This window comes from Camelus bactrianus, chromosome 3 (assembly GCF_048773025.1).
Source record: "Camelus bactrianus isolate YW-2024 breed Bactrian camel chromosome 3, ASM4877302v1, whole genome shotgun sequence".
In the NCBI taxonomy this organism is placed as follows: Eukaryota; Metazoa; Chordata; class Mammalia; order Artiodactyla; family Camelidae; genus Camelus; species Camelus bactrianus.
Window position 1 is genome coordinate 22,323,226 of NC_133541.1, and position 22,405 is coordinate 22,345,630.

Consider the following 22,405-nt stretch of genomic DNA (forward strand, 5'->3'; position numbering starts at 1 on the left):
GAAATAAGAAACTTACTTTACCAGTAAGAAAGTAAACACTTTCATATTCATCCAACAATTCAATCTTTAAAAGAAGGCATGTTCAAGATGACAGCTAATCAGGAAATTAGAACATAAACATAACAGAAAAGAACAACAATCACGTTCCAGCCAGGCCTGCTATCATAGAAGACTAGTCTATGCCAGTGTTTTCTCCAGGACAATGTACTTCTTTTTCCTACTGATGCAGGTAAACAGATGTAGGGCGTGAGGAGGGCCGTGTCCCAAGCTTCCGTTGAGCCCCTGGGACGTGCCCCGCCAAGTGTGAATCCTTGGCTTCACGCAGGAAAGAATTCAAGAGCGAGCCACTTTTGAGTAAAGGTACATTTATTCAGAGAGATACATTGAAAGGCAAGAGAAAGGCCACGAGGTGTGGGGGTTGGGTGCTCAGATTAGAGTAAAAGTAGGTATACACTCCATAGACAGAGTGTGGGCTGTCTCCAAACGGAGAGAGAGAGAGGCGGCACCGTGTTGCCAGTTTTCATGGGCTCCGTGGCTTCATATGCTAATAAGTGAAAGGATCAGTCCAACTAGTCTGCGGAAGGGGCTGGGATTCCCAGGAAGCTGGTCATTTCCCACTCTGACCTTTTGCAGCTAGCCTTGGGGCTGCCATGGGCCTGTGGGCGTGTTATTCGCCATGTTAATATATTATAATGATGCTCAAGATCTGCTAGAAGTCAAATCTCCCACCCTCAAGGCCTACTGGAGGTTGAATCTTCCACCATATTGATGTTAATTGCTGTAGCAGTCCTTGAATGGCTGTGCCCTGCCCCCTTCCTGTCTCATTACCATTATTTTCAGTACTACTGCCTAAAGCTGGGCCTGTTTTAATACAGTCAGGGCTCAGACATGCCTCAAAAAAAGACATGGCGTGGGCAAATGCATTAACCTTTTCCTGTAAAGGCTGGTGATGGTTTGTTTCTGCTCTCTATTTTGATAGACTCATTTCTTTATCTCTCTGGTAGGACAAATTAAGTCCAGGCAGACAAAAATTTATGACCAAATACACAAAAACACAATAAGAAAAAGTAATACTTGAGAAAACAATAACTGAAAACACAGTGGTAAAAGGGAGAGTGAATAACTAGGTAATGTTTTTGTTATAAAAGAAAGCAGAGTTTTCAAATTTAGTGCCAAAATTTAAGCTTTGAGATTATATTTTTCTTTTTAAAAATAAAACTGTAGTACACATTATTTAAAACAGACAAACCAAAATCTATACAAATGACAAGATTAGAGTATGTATGGATGTATGTATCAAGTTCTAATAATGGTTATCTCTAGGTTTTTGAGTTAAACAGACATTTTGATTTCCTTGATTTCCCATTATTTCTCCAATAAACTTACAAAAAATTGGAATTCTGAAATATTATCTTTATTTAAATATATACATTTTTAATTTTAGTAGGCTATCTGCACACTATGGATTTACCAACGTATTTGACATCATTGCTTGTCGTTTCTTCCTCTCTTCAGTCTACTCACATCCTGATAAAAGGCTATATTCATCTCTATGGGAACCTGTCTATCCCTCATTTTACTTCCGTTTGGATGAGCTTAGCCTATCCTCAATTTCACAAGTAGGCAATTTTTTTTCCCTAAAGGAATAAAATCATCCTATCCACTTGGCCACAGCTCATCCTGTTTTCATTAGCATACGAGGTCAGACTCAGGACACCTACTTACTCTCCTACTAGACATGAGGCTAAAGTGACATTACATTTGACATTGCTGTAGCTGCATTATGACTAAGGAAAGAAACCTGCTGAGAATGCCAACACCAGGGAAAGAACATAAACAAGCTAAGAAATATAAAAACTGCCTAGGGATGGAGTAGCCTCACTGTTAACAAGAAACTTGAGCAGATCCCTGAGTAAAACAATGTCGTACTGCAAGTAGGTATCAGAGAGAAGATAATTCCGGGTAGAGGAAGCAGAAACACACTGATGTGGGTGGGAGTGGGCTTAATGTCAAAAAAGTAAAGGTTATTGTATTTCTAGAATAGTGAGAAGGTAATAAAATCAGAATCATAAGGAAGTGCAGATAACATCCATGCTTGTAGCCAATGGAAAGATTTTGACTTTTATTCAAGAATGGGAAGTGACTAGAGGATTTGAAGTAGTGGAATGACAGCATCCTATTAACATCTGTAAATGGATAGTCGGAATCCTAAATGGAGAAGAGTTCTGAAGAACTGCAAGCAAACAGAAGCAGGAAACCCATTTGGAGTTTAGTGCAGCTTTCCTATTGAAAGAAAGGGTGCCTTATTTAAATAAATAAATATTCAGAATAAGATTTAGATTGTGAAGATTCTAGAAATGTGATGGCAATTGTGAAGTCTTGTTTTAGCTCCCCTGCCATCGCAACCAAACATCAGCTACATTAATGTGAAAACACAGAGGTACTGTTTAGGAGCTGATGAACACTTTATGTACTATAACCTGTGGGAGGTGCAAGATATTTAATAATAAAAAATATTCCCTTCACAGTACTCTAATTACACTTGCAACATTTTGATTAAATTGCTTGTATTAAATATGAGCTAGAAAATTGCTGATATAATGTGAAACTTGAAAGTATGATCTAAAATGCATTTAACCTGCAGAAAATTAATGAAGCAGTGACAATAAGATGGAATAATTTGGTATTTACATAGTTGCAAGTGGGCAGCTTCTGGACATTAAATTAAGAGAATTAGAACACTAAGTGCTCTCTTTAAAACAGATTTTCTAACATGGGAAATTTAAACAGTGTAAAGAAATTCAGATTGAATTATTTTTTAGAAATCACATAAGGACATGGCTATTGACACTGTCTATAGCCCTCTAAAATTAACCCATTAAATGCATGCTTATGAATTTATTGTTATTTTGTAAGCTTTATAAACTGTTTATCTCTGGAATGAAATCAAAATATATTTGTGTAGGTGCAACGCTTAAGACATTTTTTAAGAAAACATTAAAATTTATTTTCCTCTAGTAGATGAGGGGAATGTTTGATTTAGGATTAAAATGAAAAAAAATCCTCCTCTAATCCAGTTCAGTCTCAGAGAAAGATGAGTAATGGGCATTTGTGTGTTTTTACACAAGGAAGTTATTCTCCTATATCTTCCCTCATATAAGAACATCATCAACTCCGATATATGTACTAGAGAAGGCAGGTAGCTAGATACGAGCAAAGGGGAACATGGGCCAACTGGCAGGAAACCATACACCTTGTAAACAACAGGGGTCCTTGGGCAGACCAAGAAAAGCCAGAACCTCCAGACTGATAAGAAACCATACATTTTGGATTGACAAGTGTCCTAGAGGCAAAGAAAGGTGTGACAAGACAGAAATCTCCACCATCCGAATGTAACCTTTTGCTCATTATGCCCTCATCCAACTTCCTGATCAAAACTAAATAAAGACAAAAAGAAATCCCTTTTCCCCTTCAGAATGTGGAGCGAGGATGAAGATCCGGAAAGACAACCCCGAACCCCTCCCAGACAATGAATATCCTTCCCATTCATTTTTACATCCCATATAATCAGCTTGCCAAAGAAACGTGGGGCAGCTACTCACCTGGGTCTGCCCGCTCTCCCCTTGAGAGCATACTCTATTCCTCAATAAATCTTTGCTTTGCTTTTGACCTCCGTGTCTTGTTTCTGAATTCCTTCTGCAACGAGACAAGAACCTGCCCTCCAGTAACATATGTACATCATCAGCTTTGTAAGAATATAAAGCCAATCATACCTCACATCTTGACATCTTAGAATGGCAATCATCCTTGTTACCTTGTTTGTTAACACTGAATACAGAACACAAAAATTCTCATGGTTAGGACCATATTGATTATGTAGGATTAGTGGCCATTTGGGATATGCAACCTCTCTCTCAACTTTACAAAGGGGTAAAATATATCAATACTTAATTAGTTTGTGTTTATATTTATCTATATGTGTGTGTATATATATGAAATAGACATATTTTGTTTCATATATATTTTATTTATATATATAAACTTTTCTCCACACCCTCTCCAGCATTTATTATTTGTAAATATTCAGCCATTCTGACTGTGTGAGGTGATACTTCCTTGTAGATTTGACTTGCATTTCTATAATAATTTGCAATGTTAAGCATCTTTTCACGTGCCTGTTGGCCACCTGTATGTCTTCTTTGGAAAAATGTCTATTTAGGTCTTCTGCTCATTTTTGATTGGTTGGTTGGTTCGTTTTAATATTGAGCTGTTTGAGCTATTTTTGTATTTTGAAAATTAAGTCCTTGTTGGTCACATCTTTGCAAATATTTTCTCCCATCGCTTATTTTGTCTTTTACTCTCCATTCTGACACTGTCCAGTCTAAGAATTTGGGCCATCATCATTAAGGCCAGAGTAAACCTGAGAAATGAAGAATGGTAGCAGGTTTGCACACTCTGTTCTCTTATCAAAGTTGTGAAAATTCTCCCTTCAAGCACTCCCTTGTTTGCTGTAAATGTCTGATTGGTTCTAGAGTTCCAAAATAGTTGATTCTTATAATTTTTTTCACCTTAATTGCTGTTTTGGTGGAGAGACCAACTCCTAGAGCTTTCTAATCTGCCACTGTTTGTGATGCTCACCCACATTTTAGTTTTGATTTGTATTTCACTAATGACAAAAATATTGAGCGTTCTTTCATGTGATTAGTGATCATTTATAAGTTTTCTTTGGAAGAAAGTCCATTCAAATTTTCAGCTCAATTTCACTTGGGTTGTCTTTTTACTGTTGATTTATATGAGTTCTTTATATAGTTTGAACACTATCCCCTTATCAGATATATAAATGCAAATATCATCTTCTGTTCTGTGGATTATGGTTTCACCTTCCTGATAGTGTTTTTGAAGGACAACTTAAACATTTATTCTTAATCTTTGTTATTGTATAGCTGATGTACAATATTATTTAAGTTTCAGGTGTACAACATAGTGATTCACAATTTTTAAAGGCTATATTCCATTTATAGTTATTATAAAATATTGGCTATGTTCCCTGTGCTATATATCTTTGTAGCTTATTTATTTTATACATAGTAGTTTGCAGCTCCTAACACCCTACTCCCATTATGCCCTTCCCCACTTCCTTCTCCCCACTGGTAATCACTAGTTTGTTCTCTATATCTTTGAGTCTGTTTCTTTTTTGTTATAGCCACTAGTTTTATTGTTTAGCTTCCACACATAAATGATATACCATATTTGTCTTTCTCTAACTTATTTCAGTTAGCATAATACTCTAAGTCCATCCATGTTGCAAATGACAAAATGTCATTCTTTTTTGTGGCTGAGTAGTATTGCATAGTGTGTATATGTGTGTGTGTGTGTGTGTGTGTGTGTGTGTGTGTGTACTGCTCCTTCTTTATCAATTCATCTGTTGATGGAAACTTGGGTTGTTTTATATCTTGGCTATTGTAAGTAATGCTGCTATGAACATTGATGTGCATGTATCTTTTTGAATTAGTGTATTTATTTTGGATTTATACCCAGGAGTGGAATTGCTGAGTCATATGGTAGTTCTATTTTTAGTTCTTTGAGAAACCACCATACTTTTTTCCATAGTGGCTACACCAATTTACATTCCCACCAACAGTATACAAGGGTTCCTTTTTCTCCACATCCTCACCAACATTTGTTATGTATGGTCTTTTTGATGATAGCCGTTCTGTCAGGTGTGAGGTGATATCTCATTGTGGTTTTGATTTGCATATCTGATAAATAATGACGTTGAGCATCATTTCATGTGCCTGTTGGCCATATGTATATCTTCCTTGAAACATGTTTATTTAGATCTTCTGCCCATTTTTTAAAATCAGGTTGTTTGTTTTTTGATGAATTGTGTAAGCTGTTTATGTATTTGGATATTAACCCCTTATTGGTCATACTTGCAAATACTCTCTCCATCCCATAAGTTGTCTTTTTGTTTTGTTGATGGTTTCCTTTGCTGTGCAAAAGCTTTTAAGTTTAACTAGATCCCATCATTTATTTTTGCTTTTATTTCCTTTGCTTTAAGAGAGATAAAAAATTTTGCTATAATTTATGTCAAAGAAGATTCTGCGTATGTTCTCTTCTAAGAGTTTTATATTTTCTGGTCCTACATTTAGCTTTTTAATCCATTATGAGTTTATTTTTGTATATGGTGTTAGGAATATTCTGATTTCATTCTTTTGCATGTAGCTGTCCAGTTTTCCCAGCATTACTTATTAAAGAGACTGTCTTTTTTTCCCATTGTATAATCTTGCTTCTTTTGCCATAGATTAACTGACCATAAATACGTGGGTTTATTTCTGGGTCTCAATTCTGTTCCATTGTTTTATGTATTTGTGTGTGTGTGTGTGTGTGTGTGCCAGTACCATCCTATTTACTGTAGCTTTGTAGTATAGTGTGAAGTAAGGGAGCATGATTCCTCCAGTTTTGTTCTTCTTTCTCAAGATTGTTTTGGCTATTTGGGATCTCTTGTGTTTCCATATAGATTGTAAAATTATTTGTTATAGTTCTGTGAAAAATGCCCTTGGTGTTTTAATAGGAATTGCACTGAATCAGTAGTTTGCCTTGAGTAGTTTGGACATTTTAACAGTATTAATTTCTCCAATCCATAAATATAGTATATCTTTCCATCTGTTTGTGTCATCTTCAGTTTCTTTCATTAGTCTAGTATAGTTTCCAAGTACAGATCTTTTTACTCCTTAGGTAGGTTTGTTCCTAGCTATTTTATTATTTTTGGTGTGATTGTAAATGGGATTGTTTCCTCAATTTATCTTTCTGATAGTTCATTGTTAGTACATAGAAATGTAAGAGATTTCTGTATATTCATTTTGTATCCTGCAACTTTACCAGATTCACTGAGCTCTAGTAGTTTTTTTTTGTTTTGTTTTGTTTTGTTTTTTGGTATGTGTGGCATCTTTAGGGTTTTCTAGGTATATTATCATGTCATCTGCAAACAGTGATAGTTGTACTTCTTCCATTACAATTTGAATTCATTTTATTTCTTATTCTTGTCTGACTGCTGTAGCTAGGACTTCAAAAACTATGTTGAATAAAAGTGGTGAGAATGAGCATCCTTGTCTTGTTCCCCCTAATCTTAGAGGATATGTTCTCAGTTTTTCACTGTTGAGTATGATGTTACCTGTGGGCTTGTCATAAATAGCATTTACTATGTTATATATATTCCATTATAATTTACATATATATATATATATATATATATCCAATTCCTCAGCACCATTTGTTAAACACTATTATTCCCTGTTTAATTGTCTTGACATCCTTGTAAAAATTAAACATAAATCATCCAGTTTGCTTCTGTACTCAAAATTTTATTCCATTGTTGTACATGTTTATCCTTATGCTAATCCACGAAGCCTTGAGTTCTATGGCTCTTTTTTGCACATTTTAAAATCAAGAAGTGAGTCTTAAGTATTATTTTTTAAATTTGTTTCTCAAGTATTTATGGCTATTCTGCATCTTCTGCAATTCCATGTCAATTTTAATATCAGATTATAAATTTATGAGAAAATTTATGCAAAAAATTAGCTGGAATTTTAATAGAGTTTGTGTTACATCTGTAGATTAATTAAGGAATTTGCCATCTTAACAATGCTGTCTTCCAATCCATGAATGTAATATATCCTTGCATTTATTTCAGCCTTTAATGTTTAACAATATTTTGTAGTTTTCCACATGAAAATCATGTACTACTTTTATGTCTAAATATTTTATTTTTTGATATTATAAGTGAAAATATTAACTCACTTTTATTTTCTGTTATTTTCTTGCCAGTGAATATAAATGTGATTGATTTTTGTTAATCTTGTATTATGAAGCTTTGACAAATTCATTTACTGGTCTAATAATTTTTTGAGGATCCTTAGGATTTCAAATATATAGTATCATGTTATCTCTGAATAGAGAGAGTTTTGGTTCTTTCTTTTCAACTTAGCTCATTTTATTCTTATTCTTTTTAATTGCCTTGGCCAGAACCTGTATTATAAGATTGAACAGAATAGATGCACTGAGATCATACATTCTTTTTCCTTGATCTTAGGGAAAACAAGTCCAAACTCATATTATTAAGTATGATTTGTAGCAGTGTGTTTTTTTCTTTTTCTTATTTTTTCCTAATTTCCCTGCCTCGAACCTACAGAATAATTTTGAATTGAAGTAGTGAGAGAGGACATTCTTATTTTGTTCCTAATTTTAGGAAGAAAGCTTCTGGTCTTTTATTGTTAAGTATGATGTTTACTGTGAGTTTGTCAGATTTTTTCCTTTGTTTAAGACCATTTTCATGTCTTCTGCTCTATTAACGTGGTATTTTACATTGATTTATTTGCATATGTTAAACAGTCTTGTATTTCCTGGATGAGTCCCATTTTGTCATAGTGTGTAATCAGTCCTTTTAATATTGTTCTGGATTTGGCTTATACATTTTATTGAGGATTGTTAAATTAATATTCATAAGAGGTATTATTCTATAACTTTCTGTTCTTGTTGTATCTTTAGTTTTATTATCAGGGTAATAGAATGAGATATGTTTCTTATATCTATGAGATAACTCATAGGATGAGATATGTTTCTTCCTCTTCTATTTTTTTGCAAGAGGTTAAGTATCAGTATTAATTCATCTTAAACGTTTTGTAGTATTTTCCAGTAATTACCTTGTCTAAGAGTTTTCATTGTAGACTATTTTTTGATTACTAATTAAGTCTCACTACTTTTTATAGGCATACTCAGATTGTCTATTTCTTGTTGAGTTAGTTTTTGTTGTTTGTATTCATCTAGAAATTTCCCCATTTCATTTAGATTATTTTTGGCATAGAATTATTCATAGTACTCCCATGTAATACATTTTATTTCTATAATGTCAGTAGTATTATCTCCTCTTTCATGCCTGATTAATAATTTGAGTTTTCTCTCTTTTCATCTTGGTTAATTTATCTAAAGGTTCATTGATTTAGCTGATCTTCTCAAAGAACCAACATTTAGTTCTGCTGCATTCATCTTTTCTTTACTCTTGTTTTATATATTTTTCTTTGCTTTGGGATTAGTTTACTCATTTTTCTAGTTCTTAATTGAGACTAGGTTTTTGATTTAAGAAAGATTTCTTTTAAGATAACATTTATAACCATAAATTTCTCATACATAATGTTTTATTAGCCAACCATAAGTTTTGGTGTGCTGTGTCTTCCTTTTTCATTCCTCTCAAATTATTTCATTATTTCACTTATTATTTCTTATTTTACCCAGTAGTTATTTTAGAGAACATTATTCAATTTCTCATAATTTCTTCAATTATCAGAACATTTATGATTTAATATTTTTAAATTTGTTGAGAATTATTTTGTGACCTGACATATTACCTATCCTAGAGAATATTCTGTGTGCACTTGAGATGAATGTGTGTTCTCCTGATTTTGATAGTGTTCTGTAGATATGTTTATGTTTATTTAGTCTATAATGTAGATCGTCTTCCATATCTTTATTGTTCCTTTTCATATATATTTAATCCATTATTGAAAATGAGGAATTTATATGTCTAGATATGATTGTTAAATTATTTCTCTTTAAGTTTCATATTTTTGGTACCATGGGGATCAATATTAGGTACATATATGTTTACAAATCTTATATAATTTAATGAACTGACTCCATTAACATTTAAAAATACCTTTATTTGTACCTAGTTACAATTTCTGTGCTAAAGTCTTTTCTGATATTAGTCACTCAGGTTTTTTTAAATTACTGTTGCCTGGAATATTTTTCCTATCATTTTATTTTCATACTATTTTTGTCTTTAAGTTTAAAATTTGTCTCCTAAAAGCAACATACTGTTAGATTTTTGTATTTTTATTCATTCTTCAGGTCTTTGCTTTTTGACTGTAACGTTTAATCCATTAAAATTTAACATAATTACTAATGAGGTAGGATTTATGTTCTCTATTTTATTATTTGCTTACTACATGTCTTATGTTTATTTGTTCCTTTGTCCTTCACTTCATTACTGCCTTCTCTTGTAACAAATAGGTTTTTCTCTAGTGTACCATTTTCATTCAATTGTTAATTCACTATGTTTTGAGATACTTTCTCAATGGTCATCTTAGTGCTTATAATTTACATCTTAAATTATAACAATCTTCAATTAATACTAACATTTTCAACAGTATACAGAAATGTTATTTCTTTGTATTCATTATTTTTTCTTTGTGTGGTTATTGTCATACAGATTACATCTTTATACACTATATGCCAGTCAACAAAGATTTATAGGTACTTCTTTTTGTAGTTGTCATTTAATTCATATAGGAGAAAACAAGAGCTACAAATAATATGTATGTAGTTACCTTTACTGGTAATTTTATGTCTGCTAGTAGCTTCTGCTAATATTCTTTCTGTGCCATTCTCTCTCCTTTCCTTCTGTTAATCACATTAAGTCTATGTTGGTGTACGTCATAGTTCACCACAGATTTCAGAGCCTCTTATTTTTTCTTAATTTTTTTAACTTTCCATTTTTCACAGTAAGATAATTGAGACTGAGTAATATAATTTATTAATCAATCAACTTAGATAATTTAGATTATCTCAGCTGAGCTCTCAAGTTTGCTGTTTCTTTCCTCTGCCAAGTAAAAATTTCTTTGGAGGCCTTCCTTTGAATTTTATATGCTATTTATTGTGCTTTTCAACTGTTGAATTTCTATCTGGTTTTTTTTTATGATATCTATCTCTTTATTGATATTCTATACTTAATAAACATTATTCTTTGCTATTTTAGATATATTTTCCTTAAGTTCTTTGAACATATTTAAAAAACTGATTTACTATCTCTGTCTAGTGATTCCTACATCTGGTGTTGTAGGGGCAGTTTTTATTGACTGCTTATTTTTCTTTTATGGGCCACACTTTCTTGTCTCTTTTTATATGTTGTGTTTTTAAAATATACTTATTAAATAATATAATATGCCAATTCTGGAAATCAGATATTACCCCCTCTAGCATTTGTTGTTGTTGCTTTGTTTAGTGACTTTTCTGAATTAATTATGTAAAGAATGTATTATTTTCTTGATTGCATTGCCACTTAAATTTCTGCTTGGTTAGCTTTTTGGGCAACTAATGATTTTATAGATATTCCCTTAAATACCTGTGATTAATAGGGCTTCTGTTCTTTGCCAGTGATTTCTGTCCATGGACTGTGGCTTGCATGCATCTCTCAGCCAAGCAACCAGAACTTCACTTAATCAAAGCCTTCTAGAAATATGTCAAAGCTATTCAAAGCCCTCTATGAACATCTCATTTCCCCAGCTACTCCATTTTAGTCTTTTTGGTAGCCTAGTGTTTCTATTGTTTGTCCCAATAGTTACTCACTGCTTCAGGTATCTGTAATGTTAAGCAACTGCCACTGATTGTTTTCAACAAATGCCCACCAAGAAAATTTATCTGGCAATTGGTAAAATCTAATTTAGGTCAAATAAATAAAAGCCTTTTAAGTGCATTTTTCAGGGAATTACCAGACAGGTAAAATATTGACAAGTGTAAATGAGGCTTTGAAAAAGCTCTGTCCCACTTGAAGCTTTAATGCCATCATACTGCTGCTTTTTGCTGTAATTTCAGGCTGTTGGTTTTTCAGTCTAGGACATAGAGGGATGACAATAGAGCAAGTTAAAAATGCCATTATGCTCAATGCCCTGGTGCATTCATTGCTCGGTTTCTTTACTTGGGGTCCTTAGTCAAGGTCTTCCTCGCACCTCTTCTCCCATCACCTCCTTATCCAGGAAGGAGAATATATCTCAAAGACACTTCTCCTAACTCTGACTTGGTACTTTTTCACTTGTAGCCCTGTCTTTTCTCTCTACCATCTTATCTTCCCCAACCCCTAGCCCCAGAGTCCACAAATCTGCAGGAACTTTTTGTTCAAGGATTCCCTCTATAGTGAGAGGATCCCTCCGTGTCTCTGCTGAGCCACCTGACTATTCTTTGTGGAAAATTAAATGGGGGTACTTTATCCTATTTACACTCTTGCTTTTATCATGGCAGTAAATAATTAAAGCCTTAACTCTTTCATTTTGGCTTTTTGTCTTTAGCCAGTTACTCCAACACTGTCAGGTTTGCTCCAAACAACACAATTCTCTGTATGTAGAGGTCTATAGATATTTCTAAATGGTATCCATATTAATTTAAGCATGAATTAATACTGATACCTCTAACTCCAATCTATTACAACATGTATCATTCTACTATCCTTCTGCTCTTTATCTGTAAATTCCCTTTCCAAAAGTGAGAAAATTGATTTCTACCATCCTCCATCCATTTACTGAATTCTTGAATTCTAGTGTACATATATTGTAGTATCAGAATTATTTAACTTATATCCCATGAGAAATGATTTTATCAACTAGGTATAGTTCTTACGTGCAGTTGCCTTTACCTTTAGTCTTACAGATTACACTCATTTCCACAGTTACTTAGATTGCCAATCTCCTGTTACCTTCCAGAGGGGTTGTTTAATGCATTTGTAATAGTTTTTTTAAAATTTCTATCCTGTAATCCCCTGATCTTCTAAAGGACTCTAATATTTTTTCATACATTAATGTTCAATCTTTATGCTTCAAAATTCTGAGTATTTACACATCTGTAGTTTCATGTAACCACCGTTACTGTCTCATACACAGTCTCACCACTGTAAAATTCTCCTGTGTTTACCTATTCAGCCTCTCCCCATCTACTCTTGGACCACTTGCAGCCACTGATTTGTGCAACATCTTTATAGTTTTACCTTTTCCAGAATATCATGTAATAAGAATAATAGATACCACTGCTCCACACTGTTACCAGCAATTGGTATTATTAGTCATAGTGTGCATATATGCTGTATTATTTCTCTGTTTTACAAATCCCTAGTGAGAAATAATTTTAAGCATAATTTTATATTATTAGTTGCCACTGAGTATCTTCTTTGGAGAAGTATCTATTAGCATATTTTGCATGTTTCAGTTGAATTTTTTGGTTTCTTATTGGTGAGTTTTAAGAGTTCTTTGTGTATAGATACAAGTACTCTATCAGGAATGTTTTGCAAACATTTTCTCCCAATATGTGGCTAGTTTTTTCATCCTCTTAATAGTGCCTTTGAAAAGTAGTAGATCTTAAATTCATTAAATTGAATTTATGAGTTCTTCTTTCATGTTTTATAATTATGATGTTGCATCTAAAAACTTATTTACAAAAGCAAATGTCTCAGATTTTTTCTCTTTCTCTCTCTCTTTTTTAGAAGTTTTATAGTTTTGCATTTTACTTTTGGGTCTATAAACCATTTTGAGTTAGTTTTTGTGAATGGTGTAAATTCTGTTCCGAGATTTATTGTTTTGCTTATGGACATCCGATTTTTCTATAATGATTTGTTGAAATAAACTATCCTTACTCCACTGAATTGCTTTTATTCCTATACAAAGATTAGTTCACTGTTTTAGTGTCTTTGGCTATGAATGTGTATGTCAATTATTTTATGTTCATTACTGCAACTTTATAATAACTCTTGACACTGGATAAGGTGAGTACTCCAGATTTGTTCTTCTTGAGCATTGTGTTGACACTTTAAGATCTTTTGCTTTTTAATGTCAACTTTAAAATCATTATCTATAGTAATGAATGATCTATTTAGATGATCTATTTCTTCTTTTGTGTTAGTATTTTTGTCATTCAAGGAATTAGTGCATTTTATCTAAGTTATCAAGTAAGTTTGTATACAGTGTACATAGCATTCTGTATTTCCTTTTAATACCCATGGGAACAGCATAGATGCCTCCAGTTCATTATTCATTTCTGATACAGGTAATTTGTTCTTTGTCTCTCTCTCTCCCTGACTAGGTTTTACTATCAATTTTACTGAACTTTTCAAAGAGCCAACTTTTGGTTCCCTTTATTGTTTTCAGTTTCATTAATTTATCCTTTATTTTTTATTATTCCTTTTCTACTCAGTTTAGGCCTAGATTTCTGGATTTTTTTTTTTTTTTTGTAGTTTCCTATGATCATTTAGGTTATTGATTTTAGCTCTATCCTGTTTTCTAATATATATTTTATGGTAAAATTTTCCCTCTTAGCACTGCTTTTGCTACATCCTACAAATTTTGATGTTCTATATTCATTTTAATTTGGTTTTCATTTTAAAAATTTCTTTGGAGATTTCTGCTTTGAAGTTCAAGGCTTTTTGGACATGCTTTATTTAAATCACACATACATATATAATATTTTTAACAATGATCTACTTCTTCACCTGTACTGTAGATATAGCAGGTTAATTTCTGTCTCTCCCTTATCTCCTTTATTACCTTGAGATAATTCATTCCACATATTCTTATGCTACAGTCATCTAATACATTATTACAATTACATTAAAATGTTATCTTTTAGACCAATTAAGAATAAGTTTCTCTTCACTTAGTCCCCTTGTACACAATTACCTTTTAATGTAGATCTAAGTTTCTGATGTAATTATTTTCATTCCTGAAGAATTATTAGAAATATTTTTTCCAGACAAGTTTTTTGTCAGTGAATTGCCTCAGTTTATTTATGTTACTGTCCAATAAAGTCTTTATTTCTTCTTCAATCTTGAAGGATAATTTTACTTGTTATAGAAGTATAGGTTTTTTCAAATACTTTGAGTATTTTATTTATTATCTTGATTGTATGGTTTTGGTGAAGAAGCTCAATGTGTTTCTTATTTATGTTACTCTAAATATATGTATTTGTTTTCTGCTTTCCTACACTTTGAACATGATAATCCTAGTTCTTTATTGTTGTTGTTATTTATTTATTCTGATCCTGCTTTTTGAAGGTTCACTGTCTCACTGTCTGTCCTTACTTTTGGAATATTCTCAATCAGCATTAATTTAATTCTTCTATGTCCTTGTTTTCTCCTTTACCAGTTATGATTGTTACACCTTTGAAATTATTCCACTGTTTTGGACATTGTATTCTTTGATTTTCATGTTTTTCTATTTGCTATAGCTTGGGAAGTTTCTGTTGACCACGATCACTGATTATTTCTTTAATCATGTTCATTTTACTGATGAGTTTATCAAAGTCATAGATATAATATATTTTCTTAAATTATTTTTGATTCTGTTTTTAGAGTTTTCATGGTTTGGTTTATAGGATTCAGCTATCCTTGCATTTGATCTACTTTTTCATTAGAACCTTAAACAAGTTAATCATTGTCATTTTATGTCTCTATCTGGTAACTTCAACATCTATATCATATCTAAGTCTGATTCTTATATTTGTTTTCCCTTGAATATTGATTTTTCTAGTACTTGAGAATGTATTTTAATATTTTCTTGAAAGTGGAACATGATATTATCAGGCAACAGGAACTAAGTTACATAGGCCACTAAGTGAGGATTTAATGTTAATCTGGCTAGAATTTGGAACCTTTAATATTTTTTGTAACTATAGCTTCCAGAGCCTTTAATTTACTTTCATGTACTTGTTTTTAATCTTAGTTTGGGGCTTCTCTAATTACTTCTCTTCAATAAGTTTGCATCTCTGAATGTTTCAGCTATAACCCACTGGTACTGTACTAGAGCTTGGTGTGGTGGTATAGCATGACGGAAGGGACAGGTTCTATAATCTTATGATTAAACCTCAGTATTTCTGAGGGCCTGTGTCCCTGAGCTGTGACTTTTACAAGTGTTTCTTTATTTGTACAGGGTTTTTTTTTTCCATTTATATGAGACAGGAAAACTAAATGGGATTTGTTTGGGGTAAATACTCTTCCCCAGGTGGGATAAGACTATAGTAAAGACTTTCCTCATGCATTTGCTTATTGTTATAGACGCTGTTTGGTGCATATTTCAAAATGCCCAGTGTTGTAGTAAAATAATGGCCACCCAAATATGTCAGGTCTTAATTCATGGAACCTGTAAATGTTACCTTATAAGGAAAAATGCTTTTTGCAGATATGATTAAGTTAAGGATATTGACATTGGGAAGATTATCCTGGATTTCCCAGATAGGTCCTACATTCCACCCTATATGTCATTATAAGAGAGGCACATAAAAGAAGAGGATACATGGCCAGAGGAGCAGAGATTGGAATGATGTGGCCATAAGTCAAAGACAACAGCAGCCACCAGCAGGTGGAAAAGGCAAGAAATGAATTCTCCCCTGGAGTCTCCTGAGGGAGCACGGCCTTTAATTTTAGGTCAGTGAAACTATTTTCAGTGTTTAGACTGCAGAGCTGTAGGAGAATACATTTCTGTTGTTTTAAGCCATCATATTTGTAATGATTCGTTACAGCAGCCGTAAGGACTGAATATGGTTACTTTTCCCACTCCTACTCCTAGAGCCAGGAAGGAATCCATCTTGACTCTTTACTGTGAGAATCTGGTGATATTTTTGTAGGTAAAATACACAGAATTGGGGGTTTCCCTTAAGACTGTAGTATCCAGGAATTTTTCACTCACATTAGTTCACCAATATTCAGCAATTCATCAGTATTACGATTAACAAAGGCCCTACCATCTTTGGCTCCTGTAACTTTTCCCTTCAGATAAGCATCGTTGCTGTGGCTATGTTGGTTCACCTGCTTCTAACTTTGAGGTGGTTGATTTGCCCTGCAAGCTCTATCCCATATTGAGTACAAAACGATACATTAATTTTCAGGTTTTCAGGGGGAGTTTTGTTGTTTTTGTGCATATTAAAGGTTTGACTTCACTGTTCTTTATGTGTTAGGGCTGAAACCAGAAGTCCTGTTAGATATGTGTTTAAATTATAAATGAAATGAGTGATGAAGTAAAAGCAAAAATGGTAACATTCATAATTTAGAAAAAATTCAGATTGTTTAAAGCAAAAGGAATAGAGCTAAGAAACGATTGTATTTTGTTAAAATTATTAAACAATGTTTTATAATTATATACATTATTTAACTTACAAATATTTATCAAATTTCAGTCCAGTAAATTACCTTCATTTTGCCATTTGATCAAGTCACTTATTGTTTGATTTTAAAACTAATAGTTTTAGATTTCTCCTGAAATTGTTTTTGTAAGTATATTGATATTATTCAGAGATCAGTAGTTGATACTGTATAATTAAAACGTGGGTTTACACTCATTAAGCACTTTGAATGCACTGTGATGTGCTCCTTTAAACTATGTGAAGAAAATGAGCACTTAAATATTTGAAAATTTCAAGTGAGTTTTATTTCTGCAAAGAGAATATAATACAGTTAATCCATTATTTTCTTATTTATTTTTAAGTCTATCTTTAATGAGCTTGCTTTTATTTTGTATATTTATTTTTCACAATCATAACTGATAATGAGATGCAATTTGTTAGCAAAATTTATTTACAAAGGAATCTCCCTTAATATTAGTCAAAATTTATTATATTTTGCACTTGGTATAATTTCTATTTTAATGACAAGTTAACTTTAATATTCATATTATTTTGATATGTACTTTATATCATTGCCAATGTTATTCTTGTCACAAGTAAGGACAACAGTGGACAAAAATTATTCTTTCACTTATAAATTATAACGATTTGTTTCATCAAAACTAAAATGTTTTACTCAATTTAATGGTCCTTTTCAATAGAACAGCATAGTATCTTGATTAGGTAACACTTTGACAGGTACATTCATATGTCAAAACTCAGCAAAGTGTACTCTTTGTATGTTTAGACTGTTGCACAATAACTGTACCACAATCAAATAGTTATTCTCTGTAGGTTTTTTTTTTTTTTTTGACTTTGTTCTTAGTGACAGGAGATTTTCTAGGTGCTAGTGTTGCAAAGAATAAGATATTTGTCAGCTTGAGGCACACTAGAGTAGTAGATACCTGAAAGATCTCTGTCAACAAAGTAATGTATTTAGTGATGTGAATGACAATGCAAAGGGCAAATTGAGAAGTACTATGGAGAGACACTTAGCTTGGTGACTGTTAGAAAAGGCTCATCGAGGACATTCAATGTTAGATGAAACCAGAGGGGTGAACAGTGTGATAGTTTCCCAGAGCTGCCATAACAGTGTGCAACAAACTAGATGGCTTCAAACAACAGAAGTTTGTCCTCTCACAGTTCTGGTGGCTAGAAGTCTGAAATGAAAGTGTCAGCAGCACTAGGCTCTTTCTGAAGTTTCCAGGGAAGAATCCTTCTTGTCTCTTTTTAGCTTCTGGCAGTTCGCAAACAATCCTTGGCATTCCTTAGCTCATAGCTATATCATTACAATTTTTGCTTGCAGCTTCACATGGCCATCTTTCCTCTGTATGGTTTTGTGTCTTTGCATTCACATATCCTCCTTCTCTTACATAGGCACACATCATTGGATTTATCAAGAATGTACTCACTCATCACTTGATTACATCCACAAAAATCCTATTTTCAAATAATGTCACATCTGCAGGATTGAGATGGACATGAATCTGGGGGAGAATTATTCAACCCAGAACAGTTCTTCTACTATTCCCTCCGAATTTTCATTCTTTCCACATACAAAGTATATTCATACTATTCCAACATCCCCAAAAGTCTTAATCCATTCTAGTATCAACTTTAAGTTCAAAATATCATCTCAATGTAATCAACTCAAAAAATCTCAAATCATATCTTCTAAATCTTTTAAATCAGGTGTGGGTGAAACTCTAGTATGATCCATTATGGGGCAAAACTGCTTTCTATCTGTGGACCTGTCAACTTAGGAAAAAGTTATCTGCTTTCAAAATACAATGGGACATATGTATAGGGTAGATTTCCTATCCTAAAAGGGATAAATAGGAGCGAAAAAAGTCAAGGATCCCAAGCAAGTCCACAACTCAGTATAGCACTTCGTTAGGGATAACCCTCTGTGACCCAGTGCTCTGTCTTCTCACTGCCAGCGGGGCCAGTGGCTCCACCCTCTTGACCCTATGCAGTGGCACACCTACCCATTCAAATATTTTCATTAAGATTAATTTTTTGGGACTCAGGTTTATTATAATATTGATTCCTTACTTCCATTTTATATGCTAGGATTTGACAAGAGACAGCTCTAGGAACCTTGCAAGAAGACTTTGTTTTTCTCAAATTGTTTATTTCACTTTGTCATTTTTAATTTCAGGGACAGTTACTTTATTCATGTTTTGTAATTGCTTTCTCCTTTCCTGAATTAAGGTCTGTGCTACAAGATACTGTTATGTGCATTATAGAAGAAAAACATTCTATTGTCAAATAGAAGGGGAAAATGTAGAATAATAAACTAATCTACCTTTTCTTCTCTAGGCCTTTGTATGTGGTAAACAACAAATCAGGTTTACAAGAAGTATTTTCTTCATAGAGATACTTTTAAAATTACATACACCACTGTCTTGTGAGATTATTTTTTTATTCACTTTGTTGCTTCCAGTATGATTATATCTAATTTATACTAATATGTTTAACATTTGTCATTTGATATTTTCCATTCCATGATAAACTATTCTTCTTTTTACAAAGTTGTAATCACCAAAGTTTTATCCAAAATTAAATTGTCTTCAGTCTCCTAATTATCTTTACTAAATATGCAAAACATTCTGACTTAGTACATAATAAATTATTTATAAGTGTCATTAAAATCAGAAACAGAGACCAACCTTGAAAATTCCCTGAGCAGACAATACCAGTTTAGTCATACAAACAAAGCTTAATTACTAAGTTGACCTGTGTCATTTCTTGTTTATGCTTCTGCAAATCATAAGCAAAACTTAACCTGTTTCTCAAGCTTGATAGGAGGTATTACTAACCAATTCCCTATCATTTAAGAAAATTCTATTATAACCAATCACTGTAAAGAATAAGTAGTCACCGCTTTCTCACTACTTAAATTGCTTTATAACAGTATACCGCTGAGCCTCATTCTATGTTTTGAGTGCTCTTGGCTTACAAACTTTTTGGTATGTGCACAATAAAATTTTACTAATTGCTACTTCAGTGATTCATTGATTTTATTTGTTAGTTTTGAGCTTTTGACATTATACCTAAGCACTGTTTTAATTCTCTTAGGATCTTTTTGAGAAAAGTATACAGGAAGTGTCATTGTTACTCCATAAACTAGATTGTTACTGTTACTTTTAAATTTTAAGGTAAGACTCATTAACAATCATACTAAAACAGGGGTTTGGTATAGGTACGTTAAAAAAGATCTGCACTGGGTAATAGTATTTCTAAGTTACAGAAACACGATCTTCCTTATAAAATAAGAGTAAGATAAATAATTGATTAATATGTTAAAATAGTGAATGGTTACATGAAGTCAAAGCAATGATACTTCCTAATTAATTCAGCTGCAGTTGAGAAATCTCCCGAATCTTCAATTTATTATCCTATTTATTTTTTCTGAATAAACTTACTATTTAAAGTCTTATAGTAGGGAAGGGGAGATGGGGAAGAGAAAAAGAAACTTCCATTAGTTTTCAAGTGTACCCCCAGATTATTGCTTAAAAGAATCTTGAAAATTAGTTCTAAAGTATCCTATGAATGGATCTTTCCATTTTTACAACCTTGCAACTTTAGTCTAATCAAATTTTCATGAAAAGCTGTAAGACATACCTTGCTCTAAGTTCTGCCTTACTTTCCTTGCTTTATTTAGTTCTGGGTGAAAGTTACTCTCACTTAAAAACAAATTTCTTAGGGTTCTGTTTGGAAGATTTTTAACCACTTTTCTTTTCATAATGGATTGATATAAATCCAGGACTCCTGGGCACCAAACGTCTACATCAAAGGAATTTTGGACAAAGAATAGAGAAGATAGAGGAACTATAAATCAATGGTGAAGATAAAACATGCTGACTGGAGGCACAAGGAGGTGAGATTTCAAATGTTTCATGTGAAAGTAATGGTAGTCTTCATATCTTAAACCAAGTTATTATAAATTGTGACCTTCCCCCTCAAAAAAGTTGGAGTCCTAATCTCCAGTACAATAGAATTTGACCTTATGTAGAGATAAGAGTTTTTACAGAGGTAACTAGGTTAAAATACGGTTGATAGGGCAAGCCCTAATCCAGTATGTATAGTGTCCTTATACAAAGTAAAAATTTGTACACAGAGATGGGCAAGTATAGAAGGAAGATGATGTGAAAAGACACAGGGAGGAGATGGCCATTTGTAATGTAAGGAGAGAGGCCCTAGAAGTAACTAACCCTGTTTACACCTGGATCTTGAACTTCTAGCCTCCGGAACTTTGAGACAATGAACTTCAGTTGTTCAAGCCACTCAGTTCATGACATTTTGTTACGGCAGCTCTAGCAATCTATTATACAAGTGCTCCATACTTTAGAAAGAAAATTTCCTTTTGAAGCTTCTTTACTTTTTTTTTTTTTCCTTTTTACAGGGATACAAATGTTGGTACAAGTACCCTTAGCCTCTAAAGCCAGCTGATTAGTACTTACACACTCTGTTGTCATTAGATTCCTTTACAAATTACATTATAACATCCAACAAAGAATTCATTAACCAAGATAACACCCAAAGTCATGGTATGAAAAAAATTTTAACCTAGGGTAAGTTTTTATAACCAAATTTCTTCTAATTATGTTTATTGTGAGGATTAAATGAGTTATTTCACATAATATGCTTAGAATAAGTGGCCAAAATATGGTAAGTGCAATGTAAGCATTTGCTATTAGCTACTTCCTAACTGGGATCCTGAATTTACTTATACTAATATACTGGTTCGAGTAATCCAACTAAAATTTGAAATTACTGAGGAGATTAAGATGGTGGAGTAGGAGTATGTGTAACTTACCTTCTCCTATAACACATCAAAAATATATCTACATGTGGAACAATTCTAACTGAAAACTAACTGGAGACTTGCAGAAAGACCCTATACAACCAAGGCTATACAACAGATCCATACAGAACTGGGTAGGAAGGAAAACAAGCCATCAGTTTGGGACTTGTGCCCCTGGGCAGGGACTCAGAAGAGGTGATTACACAGGTGGAGTTCCTACCTGGGCAATTATTAGTTCAAGTCACATAGTGGGCACCCCAGGCCTGGGTTCTGACACCTGGAAGACAAGTCCCCTTGGCTGGTTGGAAGGCTGGTGTCTAACAAGAGAGCTGTGGGAAGCCTTGATTCTGCTCATGAGAGATACATAAAAACTAAAGAATAAGGAACACAAGCATACTACTAAAAAAATTACCAAGCCCAAAGAGAAGAAACTAAAAAAAGAAGAAAAAACAGAACTACAAAAACCAGGAAACAAGAAACAAAATAGCAATAAATAGATACATATTAATTACTTTAAATGTCAAGAGACTAAATTTTTTTCAAAGGACGAAAGGTGACCTTGGATAAAAAGCCAAGACCCATCTATTTGCTGCCTTCAAGAGACCACTTTAGAGCTAAAGATACACA

General features: G+C 33.0%; 1 long non-coding RNA gene across 1 annotated transcript in view; it reads left to right on the forward strand.

Moving 5' to 3' along the window:
* Positions 1–22,405, forward strand: part of LOC123617015 (uncharacterized) — a 151,804-nt gene that overhangs the window by 124,097 nt on the left and 5,302 nt on the right. The window contains exon 3 of the long non-coding RNA XR_012502632.1: positions 20,738–20,851. This is a non-coding gene — a long non-coding RNA (uncharacterized LOC123617015). The remainder of the gene's footprint in view (positions 1–20,737; positions 20,852–22,405) is intronic.